A 13859-nucleotide genomic window follows, 5' to 3' on the forward strand; every position below is an offset into this window, starting at 1 on the left:
GGCTCAATCCGAGGACTCCAGAGTGATGACTTGAACCAAAGGCAGACGCTTAATGGACTGAGCCACCCAGGCGTCCCTTTTGTGTTGGTCTTCATGGAGATCTGACCCAACGGAGAGTTCTGAAGCCCAGTGGCTGTTCACCACTGTCTCCAGTTGGGGAGACAGGGCCAAGTCTTTATAGTCCCCATGTCAACCAGTCTTTGGATGTGGGCTCCATGGGAAGGGAGCAAGAGTTTCTATGAGGAGAATCTTTAGCCAAGACTGTTCTCAAGAGAGCTGATCGCGGAGGGCTGTCTGCTGGCAGTTGTACAGCAGGGGAATAAATCATTCAGTCCTGAAAGGGGATCTGGGTGGCACATCACAGTTTCCACTCCATCTTTTTTGCAAGGGTGCTGGAGATGGTTCACAGTGGCCTGGAGATGGGTCAGAATTTCCAGCAATAAGAAGTTGCAAGGGCAGAGTGGTCAGAAATAGCAGACAGGGAAAGTTGGTATGGAATCGATGCTACCATATAATTGAATTCCTGCATTGATTATTGTTTTTTTCCTAAGTAAGTCTAAAATTCTATGTATCTATATCAACACTATTCTCTTTTTAAGTTATAAAACTTAATGAGAACTCTGGGTGCTCCATGCGGAGAATGTGTATATCTTTACACATAAATTCTGTATGGTTTTTGTAAAACCTACTTTGTTTTTCAGTTACCTATTCCTTATAGGCTTTTTTTTCCTTCCTCCATTTCTTACTAATAATGCTTTGTGGTTTTTTTTTTTGTCTTCATATTATAAAATTAGTTGAGTGCTAAATTTTCTATTTGGTATACTTGTTAATGCCCAGTCACAGGAAATTCTTTTCTTACATATTTTGTAATTTCTAAATTATAGGCTCATCTTCAGTGGGGATTGTTTTTTGGTTTTGGTTTGGTTTGGTTTTTCTAGCTTGTAGAGATCCCATGTGGCCTTGTTTATGAAATGTTACTCTAAAGTGGTTTCATGTTTGTTTCTTCCAGATACTCCAGGGATATCATAAGCACAGAACCCAGTTTTATCTTAATTTCTTAGCTTGAAGATTCTTATATGAATTCAGACTTCAAAACTGTTGTGACACAGGCATAGGGATTTTTAATTTCTGGTTGTAGCATTTCCTCGGCACTTCTCTCCCGATTGTTAGAGACAAGTTCGCTTGAAGTCTTATTAAGACAGTGGGTGGATTTGTTCTGTTCTCCTCATCATTTTTTAATGTGATTTCAGCCTTTTGAAAATAGCTCTGGTTTTATGAGAGGGACCTCACCATTGACTTTAAGCCTTGTGTGCCTGAGATCTCTTCTTCTGTTCGTACATGGCCACCGAAGTACAGTTGGGTAGGTTGTATCCTATGTTGAGAAAAAGTAGGGCCAGAAATCTAGCCCAACTCTTCTCCTGAGAGAGTACTTTCTTCTGAGCTCCTTACCGGAGGGGACATCTTCTTACCAATCTCTGTTAGACTTGCATACTAAAGAAATAGCCATGATCCTTCCTGGAGGCCATAACTGGCGATATTTGCTTTTGTGCATACCACTTTGGCCATTGGTTCTAGATTTGGTTTAGTACCAGCAGATTTTCTTTATTGTAAGTAAAGCTGTGTATTTATTTTAAAATTTTGTTATACTCATTTTTGTCTATTTATTTGTCTCCCATGGGAGGTCTTCTTCATTAGCTCATTTAACCATATTGCTGTATCTGAAATTCCTACAAGTTACTTATTAACCACTATGCCTGAGATTCCTCCTCTTTACAGTGGGCATAATAATAGTATCTGCGTGTATAGTATTAGTTTGGAGCACATAATAATTTCTCAGTTAGTGTTAGCTATATTATTTGCACCATTTAAAGCTTTATTTTATCACTTTAGGGAAGAGTTGGACATGCAGTAGTGGTTGCGTTTACTTAGTTAACAAGAAGAGGAAGTCTTAGTTAACGCCCTAGAGAAACCAAAGGAGAAACTTTGTTCCCTACAGTACAATGCTGAAACTGAAGCTTAGAGTCCCACCCTTCTGTTGATATGCCGAAGGTCACTTGGCACCAAGAGGGAACTGAGAGGAATGTCCTCTCAGTATTGCCTGGAAGATCGCTTAGAGGAGTCTTGCCTGGATTGTGTGAGTAGGTAAGTTGAGTTTGTGAATATTTACTTTGCTAAGGAGGGCTCTCAAAGGCATAATTATTACAGAGGATATTTGTAGACCTTGAAACATGCAGTAATACTTTTAGTACCCGTTAGCCTTTTGACAATATTTTAAATTCCCTTTTGATATTCCAAGTGGATTCTGAACTTGTTGAAATTGGTACCTCAGCTTCCTCAGAGTCCTGCCTCCTGCCTTCTGCCTCTTGGGGATTTAAAGGATTTCCTTCTCTTAGGTCATGTGTTTAAGAGAAAAACTCCCCTTCCCCCCAGATTATAGGTATGAAGAAATCTGTTGAGTAATAATAGTTGGGGAAGCACAGACAGAACATATCAAGTTTTCTTAAAATTACTTTTAAATTACTCTGATATGCAAAATACTGTGATTATACTATAAATCTTAACTGCTTTGGATTATTTATACAATGTTAGTTGTACTATGAGAATTTGCTTATTAAGTTCAGTTTTCTTAGGTTATTATTGGCTTTGAGTCCACTTAACACTGCCAAATTTCTGTGTAAACATTTTGCTTGGGACCTAAAATGTGGTGAATATGTGTATTTAAAGGTTTTTTTCTTCCCCTAAACCCACGAATATTATTGGAACTTGTAAACATTTAAATAGTCAATTAATGGAAATTTTTAAGGAACAACTCTTTGAAAAAAATCAATTATATAATTATGTTGTTTTAAATATCAAATTTGAGCTTAGCGAGAAATTTATATAATTCTTACATAGGGATCTATTTTTTGTAGCTCTTGTAGATTTGTTACATTTAATTTTACTCAGGAGGAGTCTTTTCCTTGTTCTGTTACTGGTGATTAAATGAGAGGTTAAGATTTATACTATTTAAAAATAAGAGTTAATATTGTATCATCATAAACTAGATGGAGAACAAAAGTAAATAACTGGTTACATTCTGATTTGGTGCTGGGGAATGTAATACATTCTTGAGTTCACATGCCATGGTTATGCCTGCATTGATCCTTTTTGAAGTACATTCTTGGATATGTTGGTTTTCCTCTAATGTGTCTGTTATTGTATTAGGACTACACCATAAGGAACATTATTAATTTATACCAGAAACTACCCATACAAACATCGTGTATGTAGCTGTTTGGTAGCATACATAGGTGAGGTTCCTTGGAATGTTTATGGCTTGAGTTATTCTTAACCTTGTTGCAAAGTCTTGGTCAGCTTTATAGGCCAAATTCTAAATCAAGTGTCAGTGTCCTGTTGAGTGTAAATTTCATATGTGCTCTGGGAATGTTATGTATTTTGTTCTTTGACCTGTTCTCACCTTAAGGAGGATATCCCTGCATCTCTTGTACCTGGGGTGTTTTAAAAGTGGTTTCTGTTTTTCTACAGATAGGCTTGGAAACACTTTCTTCTGTTTTAGTAAATTATACATATGAGAAAATGACTTTGGAGAGGATAAGATGTATAAACTCATTTTCTATATAATTCTGAAATAAATTGTGTAGAGAAGTTTCCTTTTCAGTTTCTTTTTTTTTTTTTTTTTTTTCAGTGAAATCATCTTTCTTTAATTCATCAAGCTACTGCCTTGGAATTTTAAGTGGACAAAAGTTAGCTTATTATATTTTAGATTTTAAATAATAGTTTACTTGAATTGTGTAAAATTTTTGTGCAGATGATATAACAAAGTAGATTTTTTTTCTTTTTCTTTTCTTTCTTTCTTTTTTTTTTTTTTAACAAAGTAGATTTTCATATAGTCTTTTGATCATTTTCCCTGTAGAATAATTCTAATTTAATTAAACAATTATTCTTTAAAAATTCTTAACTATTTTAAGCATGCCTGGGTGGCTCAGTCATTTAAGCGTTCAACTCCTGATTTTGGCTCAGGTTCTGCCTGATCTCAGGGCCCTAAGATTGAGCCCCACTTGGGGCTTTGTGCTGGGTTTAGAGCCTCCTTAAGATTTTCTCTCTCCCTCTCCTCTGTCCCTCCCCATTTCCCTGCCTTGAATCTTAATCTCTCCTTCTCTAAAAAAAATTTTTTTTCTTAAATTTTAGAGTTTAGGTTTGTGTATGTATTTTTAAATTTTTCATGAAACATTTTTTTTATTTTTCCGCTGTATGAAAAAATATATTTTTTAGTTTTTTTAAATTTAATTTTGTGTGTCTGTGTGTGTGTATGTTCCAAAATTCATTGTTTATGCACCACACCCAGTGCTCTATGCAATACATGCCCTCCTTAGTACCCACCACCAGCCTCATCCAACCCTCATCCCCCCTTCCCTCCAAACCCCTCAGGATATTTCTTATTTTAGTTAAAATTTGTGATATTTCTGTCTTCTGTATAGACTTTATTAACTAGATTTAGAAAAAAAAAAGAAAAAACAAACCAAAAAAAGTATATTCAGGACTATGATTAGAAGAAACTTGTGGTAGTTTTAATTCTTAATATAGTTTCTAAAATTTTAAAGCAATATGTGATATACTATCTCTTTGTATTTAGCAAGGTAAAATCTGATCTGCAATGGAATGTATATTTCTTAAGCTTTCCTTAGACCTTATATGAAGTTTTATCCAAGAAGGCTTTGCTTTGGGGAGCATTGGTGAACAGTTTCTTTAGGGTTAAAAATATGTTGTCAGCTATGTAGATGTAATTCATAACCAAATTATTTAACTTTCCTAATTACATGACCCTAATGATCAGATTTAAATATCTGATAATATTATTATTACTATTAGATTGCCTTCTATTCTTTTATTCCTTCATTGTTTCTAGAAATATACTTCCCTCTGATTTTGCAGGTAATTTCTTTTTATTCCACTATTTTATATAATTTGCCAGACCAAATGACACAGTTAGGATCCATTAAGTAGAGCTGTGAATATCAATCTTGGACACAAAGCTGGGGATTGTTGTTAGGGAAAGCCCTCCTGCTGCTCTTGCTTGGCATTCCAAAGACTCTGAATGAAGTCTCTTAACTTATTCAAAGCCTGGATTTGTGAAAGCCTGTTGGGCTCCCTTTTGCCCATTCATAACTGATGCTGTACTCTTCTGGTTAAAAATTGTCAGTGGCTTTCCCATTTCCCATCAGATAAAATTCAAAGGATGTTATGTAACATTTTTTTAATATTTATTTTTATTTTTTTAAAGATTTTATTTATTTGACAGAGAGAGAGAGAGAGATCACAAGTAGGCAGAGAGGCAGGCAGAGGGAGAGGGAGAAGCAGGCTTTCCGCTGAGCAGAGCCCAATGCAGGGCTCTATCCCAGGACCCTGAGATCATGACCCAAGCTGAAGGCAGAGGCTTAACCCACTGAGCCACCTAGGTGCCCCCAAAGTGTGTTATATAACTTATTATTTGTAGTTTGTAGTCGTGTATCTTAATCCCTGAGCTACTTGATCTTCATGCTTTTATATATCTCACATTTTCTGCCTTTTTCTTCACTCATGCAGCAATTAGAATGTCTTTCCTTCATAATCAAAATTCACATCATCCTTTAGGTCTGCTAATCACCCCCATTAAATTTCTCCTAGTTCCTTATAACAACCTTGAAAGTAATCTGTTTTATTTTATTTTCTACATTTTCTTAAGGTGCTTCATGTTATATCTTTTGTTAGTTATTTTTATATATGTTGTTTTATATTTATTTATTTATTTAAAGATTTTTTTTATTTATTTGTCAGAGAGACAGAGAGCACAATCAGGCAGGGCAGAGAGAGAAGCTGGCTCCCAACCGAGCAAAGAGCCCAATGCGGGACTTGATCCCAGGACCCTGGGATCATGACCTGAGCCGAAGGCAGCGGCTTAACCGACTGAGCCACCCAGGCGTCCCTGTTATAATATATTTTTTCAAGATTTTATTTATTTGAAAAAGAATGAGAGAGAGAGCATGAGGGGGAAGGAGAGAGAATCTCAAGCAGACTCTCCGCTGAGCTCAGAGCCTGATGTGGGGCTTGCTCTCCCAACAGTGAGATCATGACCTGAGCAGAAACCAAGTGTTGGACATTTAACCTGCTGCATCACCCAGGTGCCCCAACACATGTTATAATATTTTACAACTCCTGTATAACACTGCCTGATTTTAAATGTTCCACTGAGTTAAGGCTCTTACTCTGTTACTAAGATGGGTGTAGCTGGTTTCGTCATATTTCTCCTGTTTTTCCTTGTATCCAGTAATGCTCATAAATATTTGGTGACTGAATAAAATGGAATGACATGACAGTGAGTTATTGACCACCAGACATTTTATTGCTCTGTTGGTATGGACATGTGGGGAACAGGGAGAGCAGTTAGGGAACTAAACAATTATGGCATGGCTGTCTGAGTCTGAGCTGTTCCCAAGAGCAAAAGCTGATAAACGTCAAAGATGCAGTTAAGAAAAAATTTAGATCATATTTAATGGCTCACTACTGATAAAGAAAAAACAATCTTTTGTAGTTAAAGACTTTGGGTTGATAGGAAACTGAAGAGTAACACAGGTCTTGTAAATCATGACTACAGTTCTGAGTCAGAGAACATCTGTCACGAGTTCATAGTTTGGGAACGCATACAGTCAGTTCAGCTCTAATGCTTGTTTTGAAAATGGGAGTTTCTATCTACTTTATGGGTACTGGAGAACAATTTGAGGATAATGTAAATTTCACGTTTGTTTTATGTGATTTTATTTGAGAAACAGGAGGTGACAGAGAGTGCCCCCTGGTTGGACTGAACCTCATACGAATACATAAAATGCATGTGCACAGACCTCAGACATCCTCCGGCCACCTAACTTCATTTCACATTGTGAGCCACAAAGACCTCTATCTTGTTTTATAATTTTCCCTCCACTTTCAGATAACCCTTTATCCACCCTTTCACGATAACTCATAAGCTTTAACTCTTTGGACAGCCAATTCCACAGGCAAACTTCAGATCTTTCTCAAGGTCAGATGCCATGTTTATTGTAGTTTTTATTGATTTTCTAACTACTTGACACATGTAAAACTGTGTTGTCATATTTATTAGGTTCTTTTTTTTTTTATGAAGCATCGCTGACAAGAGTTTTTGAGTGTTGTGCTTGTAACCACATTTTGTCCATAAGCCCTGTGATTTTTAATGATGTGATTTTTGTATAGCATCATAATCTTTAGGAATATGTATGTTCATGAAAAGAGAACTGGCTTTACTAATTGCTAACATACAGAGTGTGAACTGATGGCTCTCTCTCTCTCTCTTTCCTTCATTTCCAATCTTCGTCTTCCCTCTTTTTTGATTGTGGAAGACACTAAACTGTAGGAGAAACACAGCACAACAGAGCAAAATGCCAAAGGACTTAAAAAAAAAAAAAGGACATAAATTTACTGGTGGAAATAAATGGATAGCTTCAAAAGCATGTAGAGGCTAAGATGTAAATATAAAAAGCCTATGGACTCGAGTGAAAATATATCTTTACTTTAAATAATAATAATAATAATTATGTTTAACATTTTTTGAGCCTTTACTATGTACTGGGCACTAAGATAAGTGCTCGACATGGATTATGCCATGTAATCCTCATAAAACCCTATAAAGTATGTGATTACTGTATTTTACAGATGAGGAAAATGAAACTTAGAAGGGTTAATTATCTTGCCCAAGGTAGATAACTCATAAATATAAATGACAGAGCCAGTTCTACAAGCAAGCCTGACTTCTGAGACTTACCTTTTAGTGGTCTTTCAGAGTGCTTTATAGATGATAAATTAATAACTTCTACAAGTGTTATTTCCTTGACACTTAATTGTGTCTGATTGACATCCCACGCTATTTCAACCCCAGTAATAAATGAAGAAACAAATGTGCCCAGGCTAAAAAATGCACAGATTGTCAGAGGCAGAGTAATAACAAATTAATTCTAATACCTAATTCAGTTTTTTTTTTTTTTTTTTTTCTGGAGCTTATACATAAAAAGGAGAAAATTTTGATAATTAACAGTAAGGTGAACTGAGCTGAGTAGGAGAAATGATTGTGTTGGAAACTGGAATAAAAGGGGATGAATTTATAACATTATGTCAGAATTGAAAGGAGGGAGTCTCTAACTGTGGTACAGAGACCTCTAACTCTGTGGTACAGAGACCTCTAACTGTGGTACAGAGATCTCTATCTCTGTGGTACAGAGACCTCTAACTCTGTGGTACAGAGATCTCTATCTCTGTGGTACAGAGACCTCTAGCTCTGTGGTACAGAGACCTCTAGCTCTGTGGTACAGAGACCTCTAACTGTGGTACAGAGACCTCTAACTATGGTACAGAGATCTCTAACTGTGGTACAGAGATCTCTAGCTCTGTGGTACAGAGACCTCTAGCTCTGTGGTACAGAGACCTCTAACTGTGGTACAGAGATCTCTAACTCTGTGGTACAGAGACCTCTAACTGTGGTACAAAGATCTCTAATTCTGTGGTACAGAGACCTCTAGCTCTGTGGTACACAGACCTCTGACTCTGGTACAGAAAGCCCAATCAGATTCTCATAAAGGAGCTAAAACTAGCACCAATTTCAGTACAGGGTTATAGTATGAGAGAAACCTGAGGTCTTGAGCATAAACTGGTTATACTGTAAATCCTGATTAGTAGTATGCTCAGAAAACAAAACAAAACAAAACAAAAAACAAACAGAGGGAAGAGAGAAGTGACACTAGATGAAGAATTCCAAAGGCTTTATTCTGGAGGGGTTGGGAGGAGAGAGGCTTTATCTGTACTTCTTTTATTGCATGTCCTGAATCACTTTTTGTTTAGGTGGCCAGTCACCTCATAGAGCTTTACATAAAAACAACTAAACAAGTGTTTAATTGATATTTGTTAAACAGAAATGTTGATAAATAGTAGAGAGAGTAGTTCTTCAGTTGAGTGTTGATTAAAAGCTAAATATTATACAGGTAATAAGATAAATAAGGGTGGAACCAATGAGTATTTATGTATTTAGAGCAGGGGATTAACAAATTCTGGCCAGTGGGCTGTTTTCTTTCTACAAGCCAAGAATGATTTTTACATTTTTAGTAGGTTATTAAAAACAAAAACAAAAATGAAGAATATCAGCAGAGACCATATGGGACCCACAAACCTCAAATATTTACCACTTGACCCTTTACAGAAATTTTGTCAACACCTGACCTGAAATATTGTCCAAAAAAAAAGTTAGACTTATTCTCTGAGGAAATCAGATTTGGTCATGAAACTGTTATTATATTTCATAGAGGGCTACATTTTTGAACTTGTGCCTTTCTTTCCTTCCACATGTGGGAAGGAATTGATATTTACTTTATATATTTTGCTAGGGGATTTGTATACTTTATATTTATTTCTTGTACCCTTGAAAGATATTATAACTACTTTAAAATGAAGAAATGAGGCTCATAGAGGCTTAAGTAATCAAAAGCTTCACACTTAAGAAATAGTGGGATTCATATATATTTCTCTGGGTTTCCCAGATAAGAAAATGGTAAAAGTTGAGTATCTGTCATTCAGAATTCTGGCTTGAAAATATCTAAATGGTATCATATGTAGACATTTGTAGTAACTTAAGTTAGTATCTAAAAATATAAACAAAACATTTAAATTTTACATACAAAAATTAGAATTGGTTGGAGAATTGTAATTATAAAATTTTCTTTTTAAGATTTAAAAAAAATTTATTTATTTGACAGACGGAGGTGACAAGTAGGCAGAGAGGCAGGCAGAGAGAGGAGGAAGCAGAGTCCCCACTGAGCAGAGAGCCCGAAGCAGGGCTCCATCCCATGAGCTGGGGTCATGACCTGAGCTGAAGGCAGAGGCTTTAACCCACTGAGCCACCCAGGCACCCCTAATTATAAAATTTTCATATGAGGGAAGATCTTCGGTTAAACTGTGGAGTTACAAAGATAAAGAAAAAATTCAGGACTCTTGTTAAAAACTAAAAATAATATTCACCTAAAAGAAAGAGGAGACTTAAAATGTTTTGAGTAGAAAGTAAAAAATAGGAAGGTTTATTCTGCTTCAGTAGAAAGTGCACCAGGCAACAATTTATTTTTGAAAAGCCCATGTTAGACAAATATTAGCCCATATGTTAATTATAAAGCCTTAAGAAGAAGAAGATTTCAAGGTTCTGTGAAATCATATAATGAAGGATCTAATAGTATAGATTGGAAGGTCAGGACAAGACTTCCCAAGAGGGGTCATTTAAGCTGAAATATAGGAGTTAGGCAAAGACAAAGAGGATAATTATTCCAGACAGATAATGATAGGCCTTGAGGATGGTAAGAGCTTGGAATATTCAAAGGAATATCAAAGAAGGTCATTGTATCCCCTGAGAATTCTGAGGACGAGAATTATATCTGCTTTGTTTATCCTTGTATATCCAGCTTCATGCATATAGCATCTGCTGGCACATAGAAAGCCCTTGGCAAGATTTATTGAATGGGCAAAGAATGAATGGACACTTCTCTAGGAAATTCATGGTATAATTGTGAGTACAGCGATTACCCAGATGAAGACTACTGCCCTCTCTCTGAAGTCTACCTAATTACATTAAACTACTCAGGTTGTTGGTAATCCAGATTACCCTGGGTCACTTGCAGCTGAGGTGTCCCAAACCTTGGTAACCTCTGTCAAAGTATCTGAATGGAGCTTTGACCTAGAGATAGACTGCACAGAAAAAGCAGGAAAAAAGAACGTGGACTGTTCAAGCTGGATGTGATCCTGAGAAGGAAAGTGAATTTGCGTTATTACAATGTCAGGAATGAATCTGAGGTGGAATGAATGTAGCGACTTTTCTAAAATACAGGATAGTACAGGAAGGGTGTCCTGTACTAGAACATACAATCCCTGGTTCATGAGTGATCACTGGTGCCCAAATAGCACATGAGCATCAGGCTTTTAGGTTTAAGTTAAGAAGTTAAGTACTCAAATACTTATTTGTGGAGAATATTTCTTCGAACTCATATTTGGACCTTTAGATAATTTCACTTAGCGGTTTGAGCACAATGAGGAATTCATAAAGTAGAAAGAATGAGGAGAGGATTGCATATTTGCCAAGTCTGTGAAATAAAGTTATAGCAGCCATGGAAGGACTATTTTTACAAAGTATTGACTATACAATGGAAGTGAAGTAGAGGCTTGCAACAGTCAGGGAAAGAGAGAGGATTACTTTAGGTGGGAAGGTAAATGAGAATTGGACAACAAAGAAAGAAAACATTTTTGAGTTAAAAAAAAAAAAAGTAGCCTCTAAGTGGTAAAAACAACATACATAGAATTGCTTATACAAGGATTTAATGGTGACACTTATATATGCTTTACTTAAGCTTACACTTCAGAGGACTTCCATCTAATGGCATCACATTGTTGGAGGTTTCCTGTGAAGTTTGAGGAATTCCTTACTGGATGTCATAAATCTATTTCCTTACAAAAAGAGTAACACTGGCCAGCAGATGAGGTAGGTATTTACCAAGAGCTCTAAGTTTTGTTTCTGTCATTGAGAAAAAAATGAGAAAACAATTACTGCCCCCCTGCAGTAATATATGGTTTTCAAAGGGTGTGTTTGGCGGGGGGAGGGGGGGGATGGTACTGGCATGTGAAAAACTCTTAGGTGTTTATTTTATTTTATTTATGTATTTATTTATTTTAAGATTTTATTTATTTGAGAGAGAGAGAGAGTGTGTGTGTGTGTGTGTGTGCAATCAAAGGTAGGGGCAGAAGGAGCAGCAGATTCCCAACTGAGCAGGGAGCCTGATGCAGGGCTCAGTCCTAGGACCCTGAGATCATGACCTGAACTGAAAGCAGACACTTAACTGACTGAGCCACCCAGGTGCCCACTCTTAGGTGTTTATTTTAAACAGATTCTTTCTTGAGTATTGAAATTAGTGACTTAGATATTTGTATGTATTTATACCCTTAGGAATACTGATGTATTTTATTTTGTTCAATGCATGTTTTCCTTAAAGTTTCTATGTCCTTCATATTGTTTAAGAGCTCAATAAAAAAGTGAAAAATGCAGAGAAATTTTAAAGATTCCTTTAACCTGTTTCATAAGTCAAATGATCCTTTTGTAAGGAACATATCAATTCCAGCTTATTTTAAATTTTATAAGTAATTGTATGTATACATTGTCTTATTTTATCTACTCTGTATATTGTGAGATTGTGTGTAGGATAAAACATAGATACTCCTTTTGACTGGTGAGAAAATGAAGGATCAGTGAGAAATGGCATTTGCAAGAGAGACTGCTAAATAATGTGAGAGATGAACCTAAAATTGAGAATTGGTAAAATCTTGATCAGGGCTCTTGGTTTCCCCCCCACAGTTTAATTCACTGTTTTTATAGATTAGGGATTTTGTGTCTTGATCTTTACTAAAGTGGAGTATATGATCTAGTTTATTTCAAATTAAAAAATATATACACACACATTTGTACATATGGATAGGTACATAGACACAAACATAAAACCGTAGGGATGGTTTTAATTTTAATTTTTTTTTAAAGATTTTATTTTATTTATTTGACAGAGAGAGATCACAAGTAGGCAGAGAGGCAGAGAGAGAGAGGAGGAAGCAGGCTCCCCGCTGAGCAGAGATCCCGATGCGGGACTCGATCCCAGGACCCTGAGATCATGACCTGAGCCGAAGGCAGCGGCTTAACCCACTGAGCTACCCAGGCGCCCCTAATTTTAATTTTTTTAATGTGTGTATTTGCCACAGAAATTCTTTACGCATTCAGTACTCGTCATTGATAGCCTTCACCTTGGACCAGGTGGTCATACTTGATGGGCTTTCAGACATTCAGTTGTCCATTCATTCCTCAGTTATTTTTTTTATTATCATGGTAAAATATACATGATATAAAATTTACCATTTTCATTGTCTTTAAGTCTACATCTTCATGAGCTGAAACTGAAGCCACTCAGTAGTAACTACCCATTCTTCCATCCCCATCAGCTTCTGGCAACCACCGTTCTACTTTCTATTCTTAGGAGTTAGACTTCTCTAGGTCTTCATATAAGTGGAATCATACAGTATTTGTCATTCTGTGATTGGTCTGTTTGACTTAGCATAATGGCTTTAAGTTCCTTCCATGTTGTTGCACGCATCTGAGTTTCCTTCCTTTTGAAGGCCGAGTGATATTCCATTGTGTATATATGCATTTTGCTTATCTATTTACCTGTCAGTGGACACTTGGATTGCTTCCAGCTTTTTCCGTTGTGAATAATGCTGCTGTGAACATGGAGTCTAAGTATATCTTTAGGTACCTGCTTTCAGTTCTTTTGGGTATATACCCAGGAGTGGAACTATGGGAATATATATGGTAATTCTGTGTTTAAGTTTTTGAGGAACACTGCCATAGTTCTCCATAGCAAATGCATAATTAAAAGAATGTTTTTTCACTGACAAACAAAAAACTACCTTCAATTCTCTTACTTTCTGGATTTTTAAAATGAACTTTTCTAAAATAGGATGAATATCGCTTCAACGGATGCCTTACGTAACCTGTAACTCTAGAAAATGTAGGCTGTGTCCTTGTAAATTATTGGTAAACACATTTTAGTTAAACTATCCTCCTCTTTCTCTTTGGAGAACTCAGAAATTATGACATAGGTGAGTCTTAATTTTTTCCAAAAAATATGTAGAGCAAAATACAATTGGGATACTTCACGTAAGAATGAAAGAAACCAATACAATTTTCTTAAAATTAATTAACTTTGATTCCTTATTCAGTCTGCCTCCAGCATGCCCCCATAATTATT

The 13859-nt window shown here is 36.2% G+C and overlaps 1 protein-coding gene across 4 annotated transcripts in view; it reads left to right on the forward strand.

The window, feature by feature from the left end:
* The window catches only part of EPS8 (epidermal growth factor receptor pathway substrate 8), a 180867-nt gene that overhangs the window by 78928 nt on the left and 88080 nt on the right, over positions 1 to 13859 (forward strand). Inside the window, exon 1 of one of the 4 annotated variants that reach the window (XM_059185964.1) lies at positions 1985 to 2142. The exons of the other annotated variants lie outside the window; for them this stretch is intronic. The gene's annotated coding sequence lies outside the window, so the exon portion shown is untranslated. Of the gene's footprint in view, positions 1 to 1984; positions 2143 to 13859 lie in introns of those variants that run through there. 4 annotated transcript variants of the gene reach the window in all.

This window comes from Mustela lutreola, chromosome 8 (assembly GCF_030435805.1).
Source record: "Mustela lutreola isolate mMusLut2 chromosome 8, mMusLut2.pri, whole genome shotgun sequence".
In the NCBI taxonomy this organism is placed as follows: domain Eukaryota; kingdom Metazoa; phylum Chordata; class Mammalia; order Carnivora; family Mustelidae; genus Mustela; species Mustela lutreola.